The sequence below is a fragment of the Patagioenas fasciata genome, chromosome 2 (genome assembly GCF_037038585.1).
Source record: "Patagioenas fasciata isolate bPatFas1 chromosome 2, bPatFas1.hap1, whole genome shotgun sequence".
NCBI lineage: Eukaryota > Metazoa > Chordata > Aves > Columbiformes > Columbidae > Patagioenas > Patagioenas fasciata.
Genome location: NC_092521.1, coordinates 103,035,398 through 103,055,397, shown reverse-complemented (window position 1 = coordinate 103,055,397; position 20,000 = coordinate 103,035,398).

Genomic DNA, 20,000 nt, shown 5'->3' with positions numbered 1-20,000 from the left:
AGTTTTTATATTATAGTTCCAAAAACTTTAGGACAAATGGGCCAAGTTCTGGTGTCGCACCACTGAATTTATTGGCATGACCGTTTCTATTCTCTGACTTAAATGAGGGGAAAATAAGTATTTCCAGCATAATAAGAATGTTTGGCTTTTAAAAGCAAGCAAATGTACTTTTACATTTAGGAATTAGTTTTTTAATCTTATTTTTGGCAGTATCTCAATAGATGATCTAGAGTTTAAAAGATTAAAGAGAATTACAGATGATGCCTGGTGACCAACAGAAAAAGTCATATACCAATGAGCATTTTAAGTCAATGATCTACCTGTATAACCTCTGTCACATACAAGGAGGGAGGGGGAATTTTTCTTAGATCTCTAGTCAAAATCTATATGTGACCGAATTAAGAATTTGAGTTAGAGAGTAATACTTCTGCTCTGATAAATTAAACATGCATAATTTTAATGCTAACTTTTATCAATTGTTGTTAAATAATTAAAAAATGTTTTTAGTACAAATGACTTGCTTGCACAATCTGTTCCACTTATAACTGTGTGCAAAAATCCTAACTTTTACGATTTTCTAGGGTTCTGCAATGAGTCTTATTTTAGACCACAATGTTGAAAAAAAAAACCTCTTCTGGAGCAGAGTTAAGGTGTAAATAATACTGAATTAAAAACACTGGGATTTGAGTGATTGTTATTATTGTGCTCTGATATAACTACACTATACCAAGATCACAGCAGTTTTACAGGGGTCAAAAGCCAGTTTCCAATGACCAGAAATTTTCTTCAGCAGGCTAATAGAAGGTTACCTCCATGCTGTGTTCATGTAACCTTTTCATTTTTCCTTCCTCTCTCTGCATTCTGTCAATTGTCCTCATCTTGTGGTTGTTTATTGTTTAACTCAAGCACAGGCAAAAGAGCTCATAATGCTCTTTCTAAGAGTCAGCACCTCAAAGAAAGTCTGTTATGGGCTGACTGGATATTCAGCTAGCTGGGGCACAACCGGAAACCCAGAAGTTTTGAACTCTTTCTTGGATTATGAGTCTGCTTCTGTTCTCAACAAGAGAGATTCATTTATCCCAGGCATTCACCTCTCTCCCTCCCCTGCCATTTGTGGCAAGGTGGAAGCAAATGTCTAGCATACACATTCTTTCCCCAGCTGGATTCAGGTATAAAACTTTCTGACAAGGAATAGCAGTAAAGGGACCAAAGCTACTTCTGAAGATGAACTTAAGGCCCTTGAAATCTGTAGCATGCCGAGATAGCTTTATATTTTTTTTGTTTTAATTTAAACTAAAAAAAAAAAAAAAAAAAAAACAACAAAAACATAGAAGGATGGGCTGCTGAGATCATCTGTCACACCATCTGTGGTTGCCTAGCAGAATTACTCCAGCCCTGAGCTGGAGGAACTCCCATTTGCAGCTAAACTGCAGCTGGGGATTTTATTAATACATCTCTCATTTATATAGCACCTTTCACTCTCAAGGATCCCAAAGTACTTGTTAAAGGATAAGGTTGAGGACTGAAGATTGCTAGAGGAGAACTGGGAAAATTCCCTCCCTCCTGACCACCGACTTTAAAACTTTTTACTAAAGAAAGCATTTATTGCCAAATTTGTTATTCTCTTTCATTCCTCTGAGCAGAGCTCAATGGGAGGTTGTAACCTTCGGGGCCTTGTGCAGCCATGAGCTGATTTGTTCTTGCAGAGACAATTGCAGATATGCTTGTTTCATTTCTATTGTATATGTATGACTGACACAATTTGTAAGCATCAGTTATAAAGGTTTATACATATATTCACACATATATTTATATATGTTTAGAGTACAGAAAAAAACAAAAGGAAAAAAACAACTGTGATCAGTTAGCATTCAGGAAAATTAAACAAACAAAAAAACAAAAAAAAAACACCCAAAACAGAGACATAGAACATGAGGAGTTAAATGCAGTTAAATGCTGCACTGATGCATAACCTGTCCTACTGTTCTGCAAGGTGGGAGGACAGGTGATATGTCAGCTGTGCTCTGGCATGTAACTACAGTAGAAGGGCTGAGTTAATGACAGACACAAGAGTTTGGATGAATGTTAACATGCTGCTATTTCCATGCTCAGATAAAGTAGCAGGGCTGGGATTTATCATTAAAAGAGACCCAAGAGGCTCTCACTGAGCCAGCTGCCAGGGCCCTAAAACATATGTCGCACCCTTCAGCTGTTCATCAGTACAAAAGGCTTCCATCTCAAAGCACTTGACCTTGTTAGCCTCAGCAGTGTCAGTGATATTTTCAACAGGGAGATCTAGTATGAAGAAGAGAATCTCTTTAGGGAAGCGTGTGCAGTCCCTGGTAAAACAACAGCAGAAATGTAGCCTACAGAGAATGGCTGCTATTTCTGACATCCATGATGTGGAAAGCAGGCAGACTGCTGCTGTTTTTCAAAACGGTAGTAGGCAAATGAAAAAGAAATAGCAAGAAAATAAAAATATATGTGTCAAATAAATTAGGACCCCAGATTCGGAACTTTCCCAGCTGCCTTCCACTCACCCTGCATTGCTCTTTGCATTCTTACTAACTTCAAGGGAAGTTCAGCTTGAGTAAGGACTGAATAAGAAGCTGTGAAACCAGAGAGAGTAATTGTAAGAATTACAGCAGTGGTATCACCATGACATTTGGAGGTAGTATTAAATGAAGGTGCTAGTGCGAGAGTGCTTCAGTATATGCACAGCACTTAGGAAGGATACTGCATCATCTCAGGTGCACATGGATTAATTCTAGTCATCTCTGCTCACTCTACACACAGTAAAACAGTTCTAATAAGATTTTTCCTCCATGGAAGGAATCACCATTCTCCTCCAAGTCTGTCTATTAAGGTCCTCCTCCACTATGATTTTGTGAAGGTAGTTTTTATTTATGGAATATGCATAAAGGTATATATTTATATTTTCTCCCTCTGTAAATAAAACTGCTATGCTTGTTTCCTAGTTTTATTTCATACTCATACGCATACTCGTATAATACTAACCTTTAAAAATATCCAGAATGAAACTCTCGACATTCTACACATCTGCCCTGAAAGGAGGGAGGTAGATAAATGATACAGAACATGAGAACTAAAAAAAGGCATAACAGATGTTGGTTAGGTTGCTTAATGCTGTGCCAGAAGGCACTCAGATACTGTGATGCTGAGCACAGTCTGAAACCTGCACTGCATATCATATAACTGAGTCGGAACTTTGAAGTCATGAGCCTTTATTAAAAAACAATAGATTGTAAAAATAACTATTTGGGGGCTTGTTCTTGCTTGGCTCCTTGTTGCGGTCTTTTGGGATTATGTCCTTTATCACTGAAATGATGCAAAGTCAGGTGGTTTTTCTCAGTGCCTGGAAAGGGAGCTATACATACATGGATGCCCTGTAAGGACTATGGGGCACACACCACAGCCCTGTTCATCTCTGAGGCAGGGCTCAATTACTCAATTTGAGCTGCCACCAACATGTATCATATCCATCTAGGAGAGTGCTAGATGATGCATGGAGCACCCAATCCCTGCAAGAGCTGCCTGGAGCATACTGCAGCTGGGAATTTGGAGGAGAGGCTCTCCCCTCCCTGGTTCTGGAGCTCCAGTGTGGAGCTGCTGGGAGGAGGGAGACTTGACCAGGACATCTCAGAATTGGACTTGGTGATCATTGTGGATCCCTTCCAAATCAGGACTTTCTATGATCCTATGAACTGTAGTGGTTGTTGGGAGGGGGTCAAGTGATGAATGTTCCTTGGGACAGGACCTGCAGAGGTTCCAGGTTGGATTTTTAAGTTTTGGAGGCTCCAGGATGGGACTCTCAAATGAAGCATCCTTTGTGCACTTTGCCCTTGCCTGCTCTAGCATGTATGCTGCAAAAACCCGTGGGTTGGATATGGACCAGGAACAGGTTGAGGAGCTCACCCACAAACAGCAGCAAGGGAGGAATAGCTGCATTGACATGCCCAGCCACCTGAGCAGGAGTGCATGGCCTCAGCCTCTAGCTTTTCTTGCCTCTTGTGTTGTGCATTTCTTGTACACATCTCCCTTCTCATGAACAAAAAGGGAAAGCTACAGGCCTACTACCTTACATTGCATATGATGTGAGAAAGTGTGTAGGAACCAAAGAACAGGACAGATAGACAGCTGCTTCTAACCCGGTACAGCAGATTAGGTATGTAATCCCTGGGTCGCTGAAAACTTATTTCAGTTACTTGATCAGAACTGTAGTTCAGCATCTTTGAGGATGGGTCTGGAGTTATTTGTGAAGTAATGTTGCCATTTCAATTGTTTCCTAATGCAAAATCGTTTTGTAATCATACTCAAAAAGAATTTGAATGTTACTTTGATAGCTAATGCAGAAAGCAGATACAACAACTTTTGGTGGGATAATTTAATGTGTGAAGTCTGACAAGTAAATTTCCCTAATGGTTCTTCCCATAATCAACATTGAAAATAGCTCTTTTTCATGCAATACAATATGTATATAGATAACATCTGGTAACAAATTACACAGAGGAGGTCAGTTCTACAAGCTGCAGAGCACCTGCATTTCTCATTGACTTTGATAAAAGTCGGAATTACTCAGTGTTTCAGAAGATGTTTCCAGTACCCTCCAGGAGTGAGTTTACCAAGGAATTTGTTTCTTGAACTGTTATTTAGTTATTATTACGTTAACACCTCAATCTTTTGAGCAAAGTAGCTGTAGAAGGGGGAAAAGTATCTCGAGTGAGGATCACTGTGCCAGTGATTAAAACACTTTATGGCATCACTGCAAGTGCTGCACAAGAAATAATATATTGCATAAATAAATCAAAAGAGTACATCAGATATATATATTGCAGCAGTAATGTTCTTAAATCTAACATAAAGAAGCTTCTTTAAAAATTTTTTTATAGCATGAGAAAATTCAGGCCACTAAATACACTTACAGTTATTGTTTCTAGTAGTTAAGTATAGCGTATTTTGCTGATTGAGAAATGACAACATTTGTCATAACAAATATATTACAGGTAGTCATAAAAATCGTAACATATGGTATGCGTATGAAAGAAAGTCTCAAAACTCAGATCCTGTATGGTTTTCTATACTGGAAAGTAAATATTTAAGCTAGAGGGAAGGAAAGAGGAGAAACAGAGTTAAAATTTAAAAGATACGAAGATGAGGCTGTACACAGAAATACCTGCCTTGAAAGACAGCTAGTTATATTTAAAGTCAGAGATATTATTGATATTGTACGGCTGCTTAGGAAAAGTGATGTCAGTTACAAGGTACTGACAAGCTTCTTCCACTCCTGACACTGCCTGAGGTAATGAGCCATCACACTTCAGGGCACACCTTCAAGGCTGTCCCAGCTTAGTTGCCTGAGGGATGCAATGAAAACTGCAATATGTGTTTAGCAACTTTGTTAGTAGGTTTTTTATTATTGCAGGTTGGAGTAAAATTATTCTTGCTACCTAAACATGTCAATAGAGTTGGCAAGCTTCTCTGGTGCTGCCCTTCGCAAGCTGTTGAAATGAGAGCAAAACGAGGAACAGAAAACTAAAGGACTAGAGAAGTGGTGGAATGGGTGGCTGCCTTTGCTTTGGATGGCTGTGGAAGGTGGGAAGGTAGCACTGCTCACCTGAGCCTCTGTGCCTGCCTGGCCCTGCCAATCTCATGCCAGAAAAAAGGAGGGAGGCTAGAGAAAACTGGACCCAGGCTGTGGCTGTGGAGCGTGAGCATACACTCGTTATCAGTCTTTGCTGTCCCCATTCTGCAAAGCTGCTTTCTGCCAGCTTTGCTACAGCCCTGGTATCTTAAATTTACCCCAGATTTGTTCTTTGAGTCCTAAAAACAGAGAAGAGCTCATGATGAATCTTGCGTTAGTATCACAGAGTCACAGAATGTTAGGAATTGGAAAGGACCTTGAAAGATCATCTAGTCCAATCCCCCTGCCAGAGCAGGAACACCTAGGTGTGCACTTTGCCCTTGCCCTTTGCCCTAGTGTGTGCCAAAGCAAGTGCTTTTGATACCTCTTCTCCTTAGTTGGGCAAGAACGTCTAGCCTGTGCTGTGGCTGCAAGCCTACATGGTGCTGTGCCATGTTGTCAATCGCTCAGATGGCTCAGAGAGAGATAAACAGCTCTTCTTTAAGAGGAGTGAGAAGAGCACGCTTCATTTTGGTGGGAAAATAGACAAAAATGAATATCCTTCATGTGTGGCTGGTGTCAGAAGTCCATGTGCCATCACCCACAGAAAGCATCCTACCTCTGCCAGGTATGCCATGTCCTTTGATGTCTTTTGGGTATTCCATGAGTAGGAAGGTGTAGGGGGAGGCTTCTGGGTTTTAGAAACCTGCCAGTAGGTGCTTTGAAAGGGAAATCAGATGGATGGATTCCTATCTCCCTGTTTCTTGGAATGTACCTAGTTGAAGAGTAAAACATTGACTTACCTTTTGGAGGGGAACATCTGTCTTAAGTAACTCTAGGAGATCTTGAATATTAGCCACTGAACATTTGTATACTTTTTTCTTATTTAGTCTCTAATAGAAGAATAAAAGTGGTAGAGAAAAATAGAAACATTCTGTATTCTTTTTGAATTAAGTTCTCAGTCCATCTTATTTCTACTCCTTACAGGACCTCAGATTCCTTCAGCTAGTACAGACAGAGTTTTACCATGTGTTAATAGCTTAAAACCGAAAGCCCTAAACATGTATACTTTTCCTCATTAGGAAATATCCCACAGTCTCTAGACAGACTGAGATAATACTTTGCAGCCCTTGAAAGTGACTGATGCTGCACACCCAGTTGTTCCTTGTTACTGCATATTTCTCTTCTTCTTTGCTCTCACAGAAATAATTTGCCTGCTTACTCTGTCTGACATTGTACATACATTTGAGATATTTTCATTTTGAAGCATTTTTACTATTCGTTGCTTGGATTTCTTTCAGTCTTCACTTTCAGCAAGTGGGGCTGCAGGGCTACTGTGATTTCTTCCCAGTGGTGGATGACCTACTGGGACAGTACTTACAGCTGTGAGCCATTTAGGAGCACTGGCCTTCAGCTGTGCTCTCATTTCATCTATCAAAAAAATGAGTTAAACTGGCACATTTTGCCAACTCTCATATGCCTGTGTGTTGAGGCAGTATTCCCATCTCTTTGTGATGGCAAGGCTATTGCAGTGTCAGCAGGTTTTGCTGAACTGGACCATTTATACCTATAAATATGTGCAAATCACATGCTGCTTTCTTCATCCTGTATGGCATGGTACAGAAGGAATTAGTGATTTATTCTGTGATTCTCTTCAAATAACTTTGTGCCAGACATTTGGTTTGCTAATGGAATAAAACCTTAAGAATTAAAACTTTCCTTTATTTTCTGAGTTCTTAATTCTTGTCTGTATTATGTCAACCTCTCTGTTTTGTCTTGGCTCCCACACGCTGACACAGCACCAGTTTTCTTGTTTAATTTTATAAACTGTTCAGCTGTGTCATTATTCACTTTTTTCTTTTAATTATGTATTCTTGTTAACCTCTTTATCTTTTCAAACTTGTAGATCGTGATTGACATGTGGTATTAATTAAGGCATATAATTTATTACATTGGAGCTTGAAATTAATTAAGTGACAGTACAATGATATGGTTTGCCTAATTGTCCTTCAGTAATATAAAGATTGACAGTTACTGCAGCATTCAAAGTTAAAGGCTCTCAAACAGATAGTACAGCTGAATGTAATCAGCTGAAAGTAAACAGATCCATTGTTAGGAAAATACTTCTGCTGTGGCCTTGTTTTATTAAATAAATGAATGTGTGTACAGCTCAATTTCAGAATTAAATTCAAAGTATAGTTTTTCCATGATTTTTAATGGCAAATAACTTACTTTTCTGCCATGTTCATTGATATTTCCCTTTCAAATCTCTACTCCCAGCTGGCGAAGTGCCAGTATCCCAAACAGTAACATTTGTTCTTGTTGATCCTGTCCACAACTGCAGTTTTCTTTACATTTCTGTATAGTCATCTAAAGACTGGCAACTTACTATGTTATAGGATACCAGATCACACTTTGTTAATAGCATAGATTATGGTCACATGATTGCTGAAGAATATGAGAAGTAGTATTTGAGTGAGCATTGTTGGCAGATTTGGGACTTTGAAACTTAATTTCCAATGGCATCCTTTTTTTTTTTTAACCTCAGACTTTCCCTTGAGATCAAAATTCTTCTAATCTCATCCCCTGACTCTGTGCTAATGCCCATAAAATTTTGACTAATTTTGTCAAAACAAAACAAAACACATACTATATGTAATCAAGACATTCAGGTTATTCTATCTGAAATCCCTGCAGCTTCATTTAAAGGAAATCCCTAGCTTTGTGTTATTTCAAAGAAACCGGGGAACTGTAGTAAACACTTCCATTTTAGTCTTCTAAAGGTTAATTCCTAGAGATGACATTAAGAATATAAAGAGTACTTCAGTTAGAATGTCCTGACACAATAGTTCAGGTTAAAAAAATACTATTATTGGAATTTTAGTTTACTGCCAAATATCAGGAAAAGTAGTGCAAAGGATGAAAAACCTAAAATGACTTCCCAAAATTATTTATTTAGGTTAGCTACTAATATGCCTTGAAATACAGTGCTTGGAACAACTTACTCCAAGATGCATCAAGATCCAATATCCAATGAAAGTCCTGAAAAAAATCCATAGATTGAAAATCTTGCTCTGCATTTCTGCCTATTCTGCCATAATCTTCTACTGTGGAGTGGTATAACACAAAATACACACAATATATCATGAGTCTGTGCAAACCATGGGGCAGCAAGCTAGTGCATGAAAGAAAGTGGTGACAATGGGCTCAGCTGTTATCCCCACATTTTTAGCTGTAGCTGGGTAATAAGAGGGGATGAAGATGTAGCTGATTCCATGTCCCTATAAATGCTGAGCTGCAGCACCGAGATCATGGGTTTGGCACGTCATAGTCCTTCCTGCGGCAATGTCTGTGCTACCACATCCCATTGCTGAGCTAGCAATCTTCTTGCAAAACAGAATGCTGGGTCAGTGGTTACCCAGGCCCTCAAAAATGGTGCCATGCCCCTAAAACTCTGAGTCTCTGAAAGGCTTGTTGTCCACTAGGTTTGAATCATTGAAATTTACCTTTTAGATCTTTTCCTTGCAGATAAGCAAATGAAAAATACCTCCTTATCAGAAGCTGAAAATCTTCCTCAGTCATACACCTTGATATCTAAGGAAAACACTAAACATTGTGATTGATTTGAAAGCCAGTTAACATGCAGGAGATGTTGTGAAACAAGAATATGAAATATAATAGAAGGGTGCTGTTCCCTGTGGTGGTCTTCTATTGTATTTCCTATTACACTTCAGAATGAATTTTAAGAACTTGATTTTTAGAAGCCCTTTTAATCTTTTTATGCATTAGTGATTCGAAACAGCACTAAATGAGAGGTCTGGTTAATGGCATGATTTGGAAAATCAAAGTCTAAATTACCAGGTGAAAATTATATGGTGACAGCAGGGTGTATTGTTAAATTTACTGAAATCCCTCTTTCTAATAATAGTTCAGTACACATGATATGATGTATTGTAGGTGCCTGGTGACTTCTTCCAAAGCTCTGGCATGTGGGGCATCACATAATCTACCATATGAATTGACTTCTATGCTGTAAAAATCTCAAATATTCTTATAGTTTATAAATAATATATGGACTAATGGGTAGGACTTAATGTTTTTTTCCAGCATATTTTTAACAATGCTGGTATTTATTTTCAAAGTTCAGCAGTGGGAACCAAAGGTAAAATAGAAGTAAATTGCCAAGGAAGTTACTGCAGAGCAACCATTCTAAAAATGTAGAAGTCCTATAAATAAAGAACACCATAGCTTAAACCAAATCTCTTTAAAGATTTTTGTCATGGTTCTTTTCTTGGGGGGTCAGGAGAGGGGGTGGAGGGAGGTTGTGGTGGAATGTCAGAAAAGTGACCCAAGTTTAAGTTGCAAAAGAATGTTTAAAGAATTCAACATGCCCTTATCTTTATTCGTCATATCATTCTGCGCTGGACTGACAGCCCCTCAAAAGGTGACTGGAGCATTCAGGGTTTGACTGGAGACACAGTCTGGAGGCACAGTTGAGCTGCCTGTGAATAACACCACACATCTCAATAAATAATTCTTGATTTCATTGTCATTTCATTGCAGTGGTTAAGGAAGGGTGACTTGGTTAAAACAAATGTGCATCAATTTGTCAAACAACATGCTTCAGCCTTGGGTGCCTATGCATTATGATCAATAATGTTTACGGTCTTTGTCCCCTCAAAGAAAATGTGCCTCCAGTAGAAGGGAATGTGATTGTTTTCAGCTGGTGACATTTTATAACTGTGGAAGCCCATTTCTGGGAAGTCTTTTTGTTCAGTGTTGGCACAGGAATAAAAATCACCAGACACTCAAGATGTAAATGGTCACATGCAGAGACCCCTTTGCTTTATAATAGAAAGAGCCGAGATCAATAAAGCTGAGAAGAAGAAGGTACCAGCTGTAAGCAGCCTTTTACTGGGACTGTAATCTTGATGAATAATGTTGCTGTCATAACAGCAGGGATAATTTAATGCTGACACTTAGCAGCATGATAAATAGCTTGTCAGACATAGGCAAGTGACAGAGTCAAGTGAAACTGCCCATGACAAGTTCTGAAATATTAATCTTCTACTAGACTGTGACTGTGCTGAAGGGGCAGCAGCATACAGAAGACTGGGAGGGGAGACACTTTGTAATATAAGCAAATGTACTTTAGGACAAAATGCTTTTATTGTGTAGAGATATTTCCCTTTACAAGGGCTAGTATTTATAATATTTCTCTACAGTACTCTGAATATCTATGCTTTGCAACACCCTATTGTCTTTTTCTGGCATATACTCTGACATAATTTCTATTAAATACTTCCCTTCTTACTGGTAAGAGGCTTTTTGGTTTTAGAGGGGGGTCTTGGGGGGAGACATTAAATGAAAATTTATTTATTCTCTTTTCCAGTCCATCTACCCTTCTTCCAAGGATTTTTCCAAGTTATCTAGGATCTTTATTGTGAATGTCACATAAGCAACATGGCAGGGTCACCTCTGCCAAATACCAATTGATTTATGAACTGCTTCTCCATTAGAGATGACCTCGAGTGATGGAGGATGTAGCAGGCACTAGATACTTATACCACACTATTTGTTTAGGTGTAATTTGCTTAATAAAGTACTATGCTCTTTTGGTCTTCGGGGGGATGGAATAGTCCACACAGTACTCTAAGAATTATGTATCAGAGACTCTTGCATCTCTTTTGAATACTATTTTGATTGCCAAGACTCCTTATCAGAGTCAAATGTTCTGCTTTCATTCAAGATCAGGGCTGAAATCAACAAAATTAAGACAATGACAGGATACAGCAAGCCAAGTAATAAGATTTAAGATACTGTGCATCCTCTTAGAGAGGATTGTGGCTCTGGTGCCACATCAATACTAGCAATGGTCCAGTAGTAGCAGCAGTGGGAAATATCTTCTAAAATTTACCAGTTTGCCACAGTAATAATCATATACTTATGATTGATACTAGTAGAAACATATGGGGCTTAATTGTTGCAAATATGCATTGTTATCTTTAAGTTAATAGTACTCTAACTTCTGTATTGAAGAGATTGTAAATGAATTGTCAATGAAACATTGGCTCAAGGTTTTATTTATTCATTGATACAGTGTGGATGGAGTGAGACTGCAGCTTGTTTGGCTCCACAGCCAGCACTGTACTTAAGAGTCTCTGTATCTGCCCTGACAACTTATTGCCTTATCAGTATTGTAGAAATGTGTCTGAACAAGGTCTGAAGTGACTGAAGCAATGCTGATGTTTTCAGTGGTTTCATTCTCCAACACATGCATTGGTCAAAGTGCCAAAGTAGTGTTGTGTTGAAATCCCAAAGGAAGAGAGTACATTTACGTGAAAGACCGCTGGTAGTTGTTTGTTAAAAGGCAAGGTGAAGTCTGCAAAGAGTTGAATTACAATTCTTAGTATAAGAACCATTTCTTTGAGTTCAAGGAAGTACAATGAATACAGATTACACTGAACAGACTTCAGAGCAAGTCGAATGAAATGGGATTCTACCTTGGAACAAAAGGACCTGGGCTACTTTCCCTCTGGGAAAAGAGGAGATTATGTTCTGGTTCTAAAAGGAGCACAGTATGCTCTCTTCAACAGCATTAAGATTTCAATATATTTCATTTATTAATTATTTTAATGCAGAAATCACTAAATTTGTTGCTGGAGCTCTAAATGTAAGCATCAGTACATTACTGAAAAGGAAATCTTATTATCAGGACTCTTCTTCTAAAGTGAAACAGTCAGTTGTTTCTAAAATGGCATGCACAATGGACTGGCCAAGCCTGAAATGCGGTAGGTTAGAAAACCAGAAATGTTTGGCCCATTTTCCATCGAAAGTGACTTTAAACTTTCAGAGTTTGAGAAATATAGCTTTCTTGGTACCTACATTTTTTGAATGTGGTGTATGTATTATATATGTGTAACATCCTAATAATTTTGCGCCTTAAAGTCTGACTCAGCCTGTTGACATTGATAGGCATTTAGCTTATCTAGGTGAAATGTATTCTGAAACTTTCACAGCAGGATATTTGTACTGCCTTTTTTGCAATTGTTGTTGTCTCCAGTTCTGAAAAGCTGGACTGTTTGGGGGTCAGCTCCCATATTAAAAGGAAGTTATTTGTACTCAGCAATCACTGTTATTAACACAGAATGATGTAACTTATTTCTTGTTCTTGATTTTTAAAGGTAGTGTTTTTTCTATTTAAATGGACACAAACTTACAAATTACATTCAGTAATAAAATTCATTTAATGATTCCAAGAGAAGTTTAAAAGTTTACTAAAAAGCCAAAAAAAGATAGATTTGGCTTTATACTCTTATATCATACATGATGCATATGAACCATGGTAATTAAATAAATCTTTTCTGTCACCCTTCATATAAAACTTTAAGCTATGCGGTATTGAGTTTTGGGATTTCTTTTATTCTCCAAACATTTTTGTTTCAAAAAAGATTTTTGCAACCAGAGAGATACAGAAATCTTGTTGTTTGGCCAGGTATAGAATACAACATGAGCTGACTTTACATGGAGTTTTTAATGTGTCTTAGTTGTGATCTACAGCAGACAAAATGTTGGCAGAAAATATTCAGCTAAACTTGAAGATAACAGAATTGAGAACTGATAATGGTTTTCTGTAGTTTGATAATTTCTGTGTACATCTGAGTTATTCTTTTCATGGTAATACAGATTTAGTGTAATCATTGGTAAGACTGATATCCAGTCTACTCTCTTTTTAAACATTAAACAGATTTCAAGTTTAAAAAAAAAGTCCAACTGGTTTAATGTTTCTGGAGTAGAAAGCCAAGTTTTTTAAAGAATCTCTGTTAATTTTGTTAGAATATAGTAGTAACACTTCAAAATCAGGTGTAACAGAAACTTTTTTTTTTTTCCTGAAAGGAGGGGAAAATCGTATAGAATAACTAGAATAAGTTCCTGAGTGACAACATCCAGACAAATCTTCATATACCAAGCCCAGGACATTTTTTATGTTGTGTTACCATAGTAGAGGGATTTACTTGTTATCTCAGGCACAATCAGCCTCTGAAATCCCTCTGCTCTCCTTGTTCAAGTGGTAACAGATACAAAATTGTGGAAAAACAAACAAGAACTTTCAATCTTTTCTATTTCTATTTTGGGGAGCACATTTCCTATTCATGATATAAAGTAAGGAGGTAAAAATAATTATTTTGCCAGAAGCATTAAAGTGTTTTTATTCTGTACTTAAAAAAAAAAAAAAGAGAGAGACCCAAAAGGCCACAGATTAGCATATTAATAGGTAGGATGTGAGGCACTCAAATTTGAATTTCTTCTTTGCTCTAATAATCAGAGTATAGGGAATAGTTGTCTCTTTTTGACCAGTAACAAGCTAATAATTTGTGTTTCCTTTTCACCATTAATTCCTTAAACACAAGTAACCTCTCAGATGCAAGCTTTTTAAAACAAGCATGTTTCTGTGAAGGGGCCTGGCTTTGAGGAAGAGAGTTCCTTGCTAGCTCAATTAACCAGGAAGTAATTACATGTTATGCATGTTTAACAAAGCCATTTTTCAGCCTCTTTTTGTCTACTAAGCCTTCCTGTTATGAAGTTAGAAACTGATTTGTGGAAGTTTACTGGAACTACATAGAAAAGGAATTGATATAATTAAATTATAATTTTAATTGTGCATGACAAATTCATAAAGAAGGTGACATTTCAAAAGGTACAAAAAATGAACTCTCTTCAAACCTAGAAAATACACCAATAATTGGATCCCAGTTAGGGATATGTACTGTTTCAGCTGAAGTCTGTGTAGTTTGATATAGCTGTCTATAGCACAGAAATTTTGTGTAAACAAAAATGTCTAGAGTATTACATCTGCACAATAGTTCTCTCTTGACTTCTTAGAAACTTCTTAAATTCACAAAATAACTGGTGGTGTCTGGTACTAACTCTTACTGGGAAATCTGCCCAGTCCCTGAGGGATCCCAGAATCCTGGTGTCTTGTTAAAGGAATTCTTTAATTTGGGACTATATTTTCACATTGTTTTATCAAACTTTGGTTCACCTACTGGTTATATGATGGTGCTACTGAGACTAAGCTCACTATTCATGCTTGCTAGTGTAGTGTAAGGAAAAGGCTGAGGTACTTAATGTCTTCTTTGCTTCAGTCTTTTAATAGTAAGACCAGTTGTTCTCAGGGTACCCAGCACCCTGAATTGGAAGACAGGGAATGGGAGCAGAATTAAGCCCCAATAATACAAGGGGAAATGATTAGTGACCTGCCAGACGATTTCAACACACACAAGTCTATGGGGCCTGATGGGATCAACCCAAAGGTTGATGGGAGATGGCAGAGGTGCTCACCAAGCTACTTTCTGTCATTTATCAGAACTCCTGGCTAACTGGGTAGGTCCCAGTTGACTACAGGTTAGCAAATGTGATGCTCATCTACAAGAAGGGCTGGAAGGAGGACCCAGGGAATTACAGGCCTATCAGTTTGATCTCGGTGCTTGGGGAAGTTATGGAGTAGATCATCCTGGGTGCCATCACACGGCACATACAGGACAACCAAATGATCAGGCCCATCATGGGTTTATGAACGGCAGGCCCTACTTGGCAAACCTGATCTCTTTTTATGACGAAGTGACCCACTTGTTGGATGAAGGAAAGGTTGTGCATGTTGTCTACCTAGTCTTTAATAAAGTCTTTGACACAGTTTCCCACAGCATTCTCCTGGAGAAACTGGCTGCTTCTGTTTTGGATGGGCATACTCTTCCCTGGGTAAGAACTGGCTGGATGGCTGAGCCCAGAGAGTTGTGGTTAATGGAGTTAAATCTAGTTGGCAGCCAGTCACGAGTGGTGTTCCCCAGGACTCAGTATTGGAGCCAGTTCTGTTTAATCTCTTTAACAATGATCCAGATGAGGGGATCAAGTGCACCCTCAGTAAGTTTGCAGATGACACCTAGCTGAGTGGGAATGTTGATCTGCTGGAGGGTAGGAAGGCCATACAGAGGGATTTGGACAGGCTGGGTCAATGGGCTGAGGCCAACTGTATAAGGTTCAACAAGGCCAAGTGCTGGGTCCTGCATTTGGGTCACAGCAGTGCCATGAAATGCTACAGGCTCAGGATAGAGTGGCTGGAAAGCTGCCTGGCATTAAAGGATCTGGGGTGTTCATTGACAGCTGGCTGAACATGAGCCAGTGGTGTGCCCAGGTGGCCAAGAAGGACAACAGCATCCTGGCTTGTATCAGGAACAGTGTGGCCAGCAGGACTAGAGAAGTGCTCTCAGCACCTGTGAGGGCCCACCTTGAATACTGTGTTCAGTTTTGGGCCCCTCACTGCAAGAAAGACATTGACATGCTGGAGCAAATTTGGAGAAGGGCAATGAAGCTGTTGAAGGTTCTGGAGCACAAGTCTTATGAGGAGCAGCTGGGGGAACTGGGGCTGTTTATCCTGGAGAAAAGGAGGCTTAGGGGAGACCTTATTGCTGTCTACAACTATCTGAAAAGAGGTTATAGCATGGAGGGTGTTGGTCTCTTCTCCCAAGTAGCAAGTGATAGAGTAAGGGGAAATTGCCTCAAGATGCATTGGCGAGGTTTAGATTGGCTATTAGGAAAAATGTATTCAGGGAAAGGGTTGTCAGACATTGGAATAGGCTGTCCAGGGAAGTGGTTGAGTCCTAATTCCTGCAAATATTTAAAAGACATGTAGATGTGGTGCTCAGGGACATGGTTTTGGGGGGGACTTGGCAGTGTTAGGTAACAGTTGGACTCCATAATCTAGAAGGTCTTTTCCATTCTAAAAAAATTTATGATTCTATGATAATTTGTATGATTGTTTCACATGGCTGTGCGCACAGGCTGCCCACACTATTACAGGCATCCCTTTCTTCTTATGTTGTCTCTCAGTTGCTCTACCACTGCTCTCTGAGCAGTCCTGATTTGTTGTTGCAGGTTAAGGTAGAGATAGCCATCAGAAATAAAGCTGGAGTCCTCTGTTCATCCCTGTTCTCAAAATAGGATTAAAGAAAGTAATCTAATTGATTAATAATGACAGCCAAGAGTGGAGACCCCACAGGAACTCAGGTAATCTATACCAATGCTTCCTGGTTCCTGTTAACATGGTTTTCTCATTCTTCACTTTTTAAGGATGAGGAAGAAACATATATTTCTCTAAGGAAACAGACAGGTGTAATTGCATGTAGTAATTAGTTCTGACTACACTGAATGTAAATAAGTATACTTGCAATTCTGGGGAGACTTTGCATTTGCAGTACAACAACTGTTTACAGAGCAAAAGGTGATACATGAGGTCAGACTGGTAAGAGCAAACGTTTGTTTGTTTTGTTTTTAAACTTCCTTACATGTTCTCTTATTGAATTAGGTTTGAAGGAGACTCTGTTGTTAAATATACAAACTAAGCATTTGGACCTAAAGATTTCTTGATCTAGTAATAGCACATGATTCCATCTGAGATACGTACCTAGAGGAAGAAGCTGTCAAACACATTGTGATCATCTGTGTGATGACTCCATAGTTTATCTGATAGTTGTCACATGAAGACTAGCGGAAGTAACAGTAGAGTGTCTTTAAACAAAACAAGTCAAAATATTGTTTTTACATCTGTTCTATCTAATATTGATTTGCTTGGAAAGTTATCAAAAGTTATAAGTAATTTTCTTTTCCAAAATGTTAAAAAAAACCCACAAATTTTTAATTAGGAGGACAATATGAAGGAGCTATTTATCAATACAGAAGAATTGCCATGTTTTACATCCTTTTCCATGAATACTGGGATTGGTGTCATTTGGTCTCTTGAATCATCCCAGTTGAAAATAATGTGTGCATCTCGACATCAGTCAAAACTTCACTAATTTAAAAGTCCATTTTGCCAATGGTGTTGTATTGTTCAGTGAATGAAAATCAGCAGTGTATCACTTTTAGCATCACTTTATGGCTATTCTAATGACAATGGTAGTTCTGCTTAGTGAAGCTCATTTATCTTTGTGTACTGTGGTACGTTATGGGGAATAGATGTGTAATATTCTGGAACTTACAACTGTCAACTTCCTGGGCTTTTCTTTGTAAAGAACTTGATTACATGAAATGTCATTAGGAACACTTTTGCTGGGCTTTTATTCTCTTGGAAGAGTTGATACATTTGTTGGCAGTTTCTCATCTGGGCTTCTCCCCTAAATGATATTAATAGCTTCAGAAAAATATGTACCATGGCATTTTGTATAACAGGAAATAAATAATAAAATTGAGAAGAGCTGTTTAATTAGGGTAAGCCACACCTGTTATCTATCTGCATTTCCTCAGCTTTGCATTAAAATGTTAATTGAGCACAGCTGCAGGATGGGCCCAATCCTCTTATTTTGAAGCATCCTTGACACTAATGTGAATTAGTACAGTTCATCTAGGAGGCAGAACTGACATTCCCACCTACACATCCTTCTTTTTCCATCACTGCTGAGGCAGCAGGATTTATATTATAATAGCAATTGTACAATTTAATTTTATTTATTTTAATCTCTGTGTTTGTGTATACAGTTTTAAATTTGATATCACCTGAGCATGATAAAACCATAAACTGCACATGCCAGGGTTTAAAAACTGAGCATAAATATACTAAGTTTGAACAGGATTTGAGCTAACATGAGGGAAACTATATCTGAGCAACTTCCTCCTACATCCTGCAGACCTATCAGTTCCTTACTTTCCTTCCCTTTCTCCGTATCATACCTGTTAGGAGACTCTTGGGAAATTGCTGGATGACTTAGCCAACCACTGAGGAAAGGAAAGAGCCCCACAGTAGCTGTTGCTAAGATGGATAGACTCTTTAATGCTGCCTGGAGTCTCCTCTTCATCTCAGGTAAAGTCTGCTTTTTCTCTGACAAGTCCCTTGTGTCCCTCACTGCTTGCTCTCCTCCACCCACTTGCCTCAAATACCAAACAATCCGCTGTCCCAGCAGCTACCCCTGGGGAGAGAGTCATACAGCTTTAGGTTGAAGGAACTGTAATATTTGTAAAGCATCATGGAAAAAAATCAGTAATAAGGATGCTAAGACATAGTAAAATTGTAGCTGGTGTGGACATTGTCTCAGTGTAGTCTTCAAAGAATGCTGGGAAAAGACATGGATGGTCTTTATAAGATAATAAATTTTCAGTTGGTTCACATTGAAATGGTTTGACAAGGATAGCATGTTTGTCCCTGGTTAGAAAGATTAAATGTTTAGAAATAGGAAAGTTTTTATGATTTATTACTTGAAAACCATCAAGTCTGCTGCTGGCAAAATGAAGTAGCAGTACATACCTGTTAACCCCATGTTCCATCAACCTGTAAATACACTCACTATAGAATTTCACATATGGAAAGTTTATTTTAACCATGTCCTAAATTAGTGCCTCTTTACTAGTGCTGTGTATACTTTGGTATTTAAGTGTGAAGAATAAATTTAAACAAAGGAACAATTTATTGTTGCATGCTCTGCAGTGCATGGTTTTTTGATGCTGACAGATTTACGTGTTCATATAGCCTTTCACACTAAGTCTTGGCAAGATTCTGACTTTCTCAGAGATGTCTTTTGACAATACCACAAAAGTTTATCCAATGTACAGCAAACCCTCTACAAGGTGAAGACAATCAATGAAAGACTTGAAAGCCACAGGAGACATGCAAAAGAAGATTAGCAGCGGTCATGTTCATCAGCTGCTGCAAGGGCTATTTGAGAATTAAGGCTGGTCTGTGACCATGCTTCCCTGGTGGTGAGTGATGAAGTCCGTGTGAAGAGATGGGTCTGGGTCTTGGCTCTACTCCCTCAGCTCTTTACCACTGGACAAAGAAGGTATGCAATTTGAGAGTGATGTCCATCCTTTACTGTCTTCTGTGCTACAAAAGTACCATATGGTCTTTGCAACATGAGGCGAATGAGGAAGATCTCTGTTACACTCTTAGCTGTCTTGGAAAAAATGAGGAGTTTGGTTGCATTCCAGGCCTGATCTGATCAGTAGTAATTCACTATGGGCAAAAAGTGATCATCAGCAGGGTACACTATGCAGAGATATTTTGTGACTCTTTTACTGTATAAATGTCATTTACAAATGTAGCGGGGGGTAAGGTCTCTCTGCAGCAAGATGCGTGGATGAATTTGTGTTTCTGTAATGTGTGATTTCTTAATGTATGTTTATTAAAGGTGTGGCCAGTTACCGTCTTTGCAGTTGGTGAACTGAAGGAGAACATATTAAGACAGTTGTTTAAAAACCTGGGATCCAGCATCTATGGCTTTTTGCTGCAGCAGTTACGAGCATGTTATTTTTTCAGCCCCAGATAGCCATACTATGGTTATCTTAAGTATAGTCATATTGCAGCAGAGAGCTG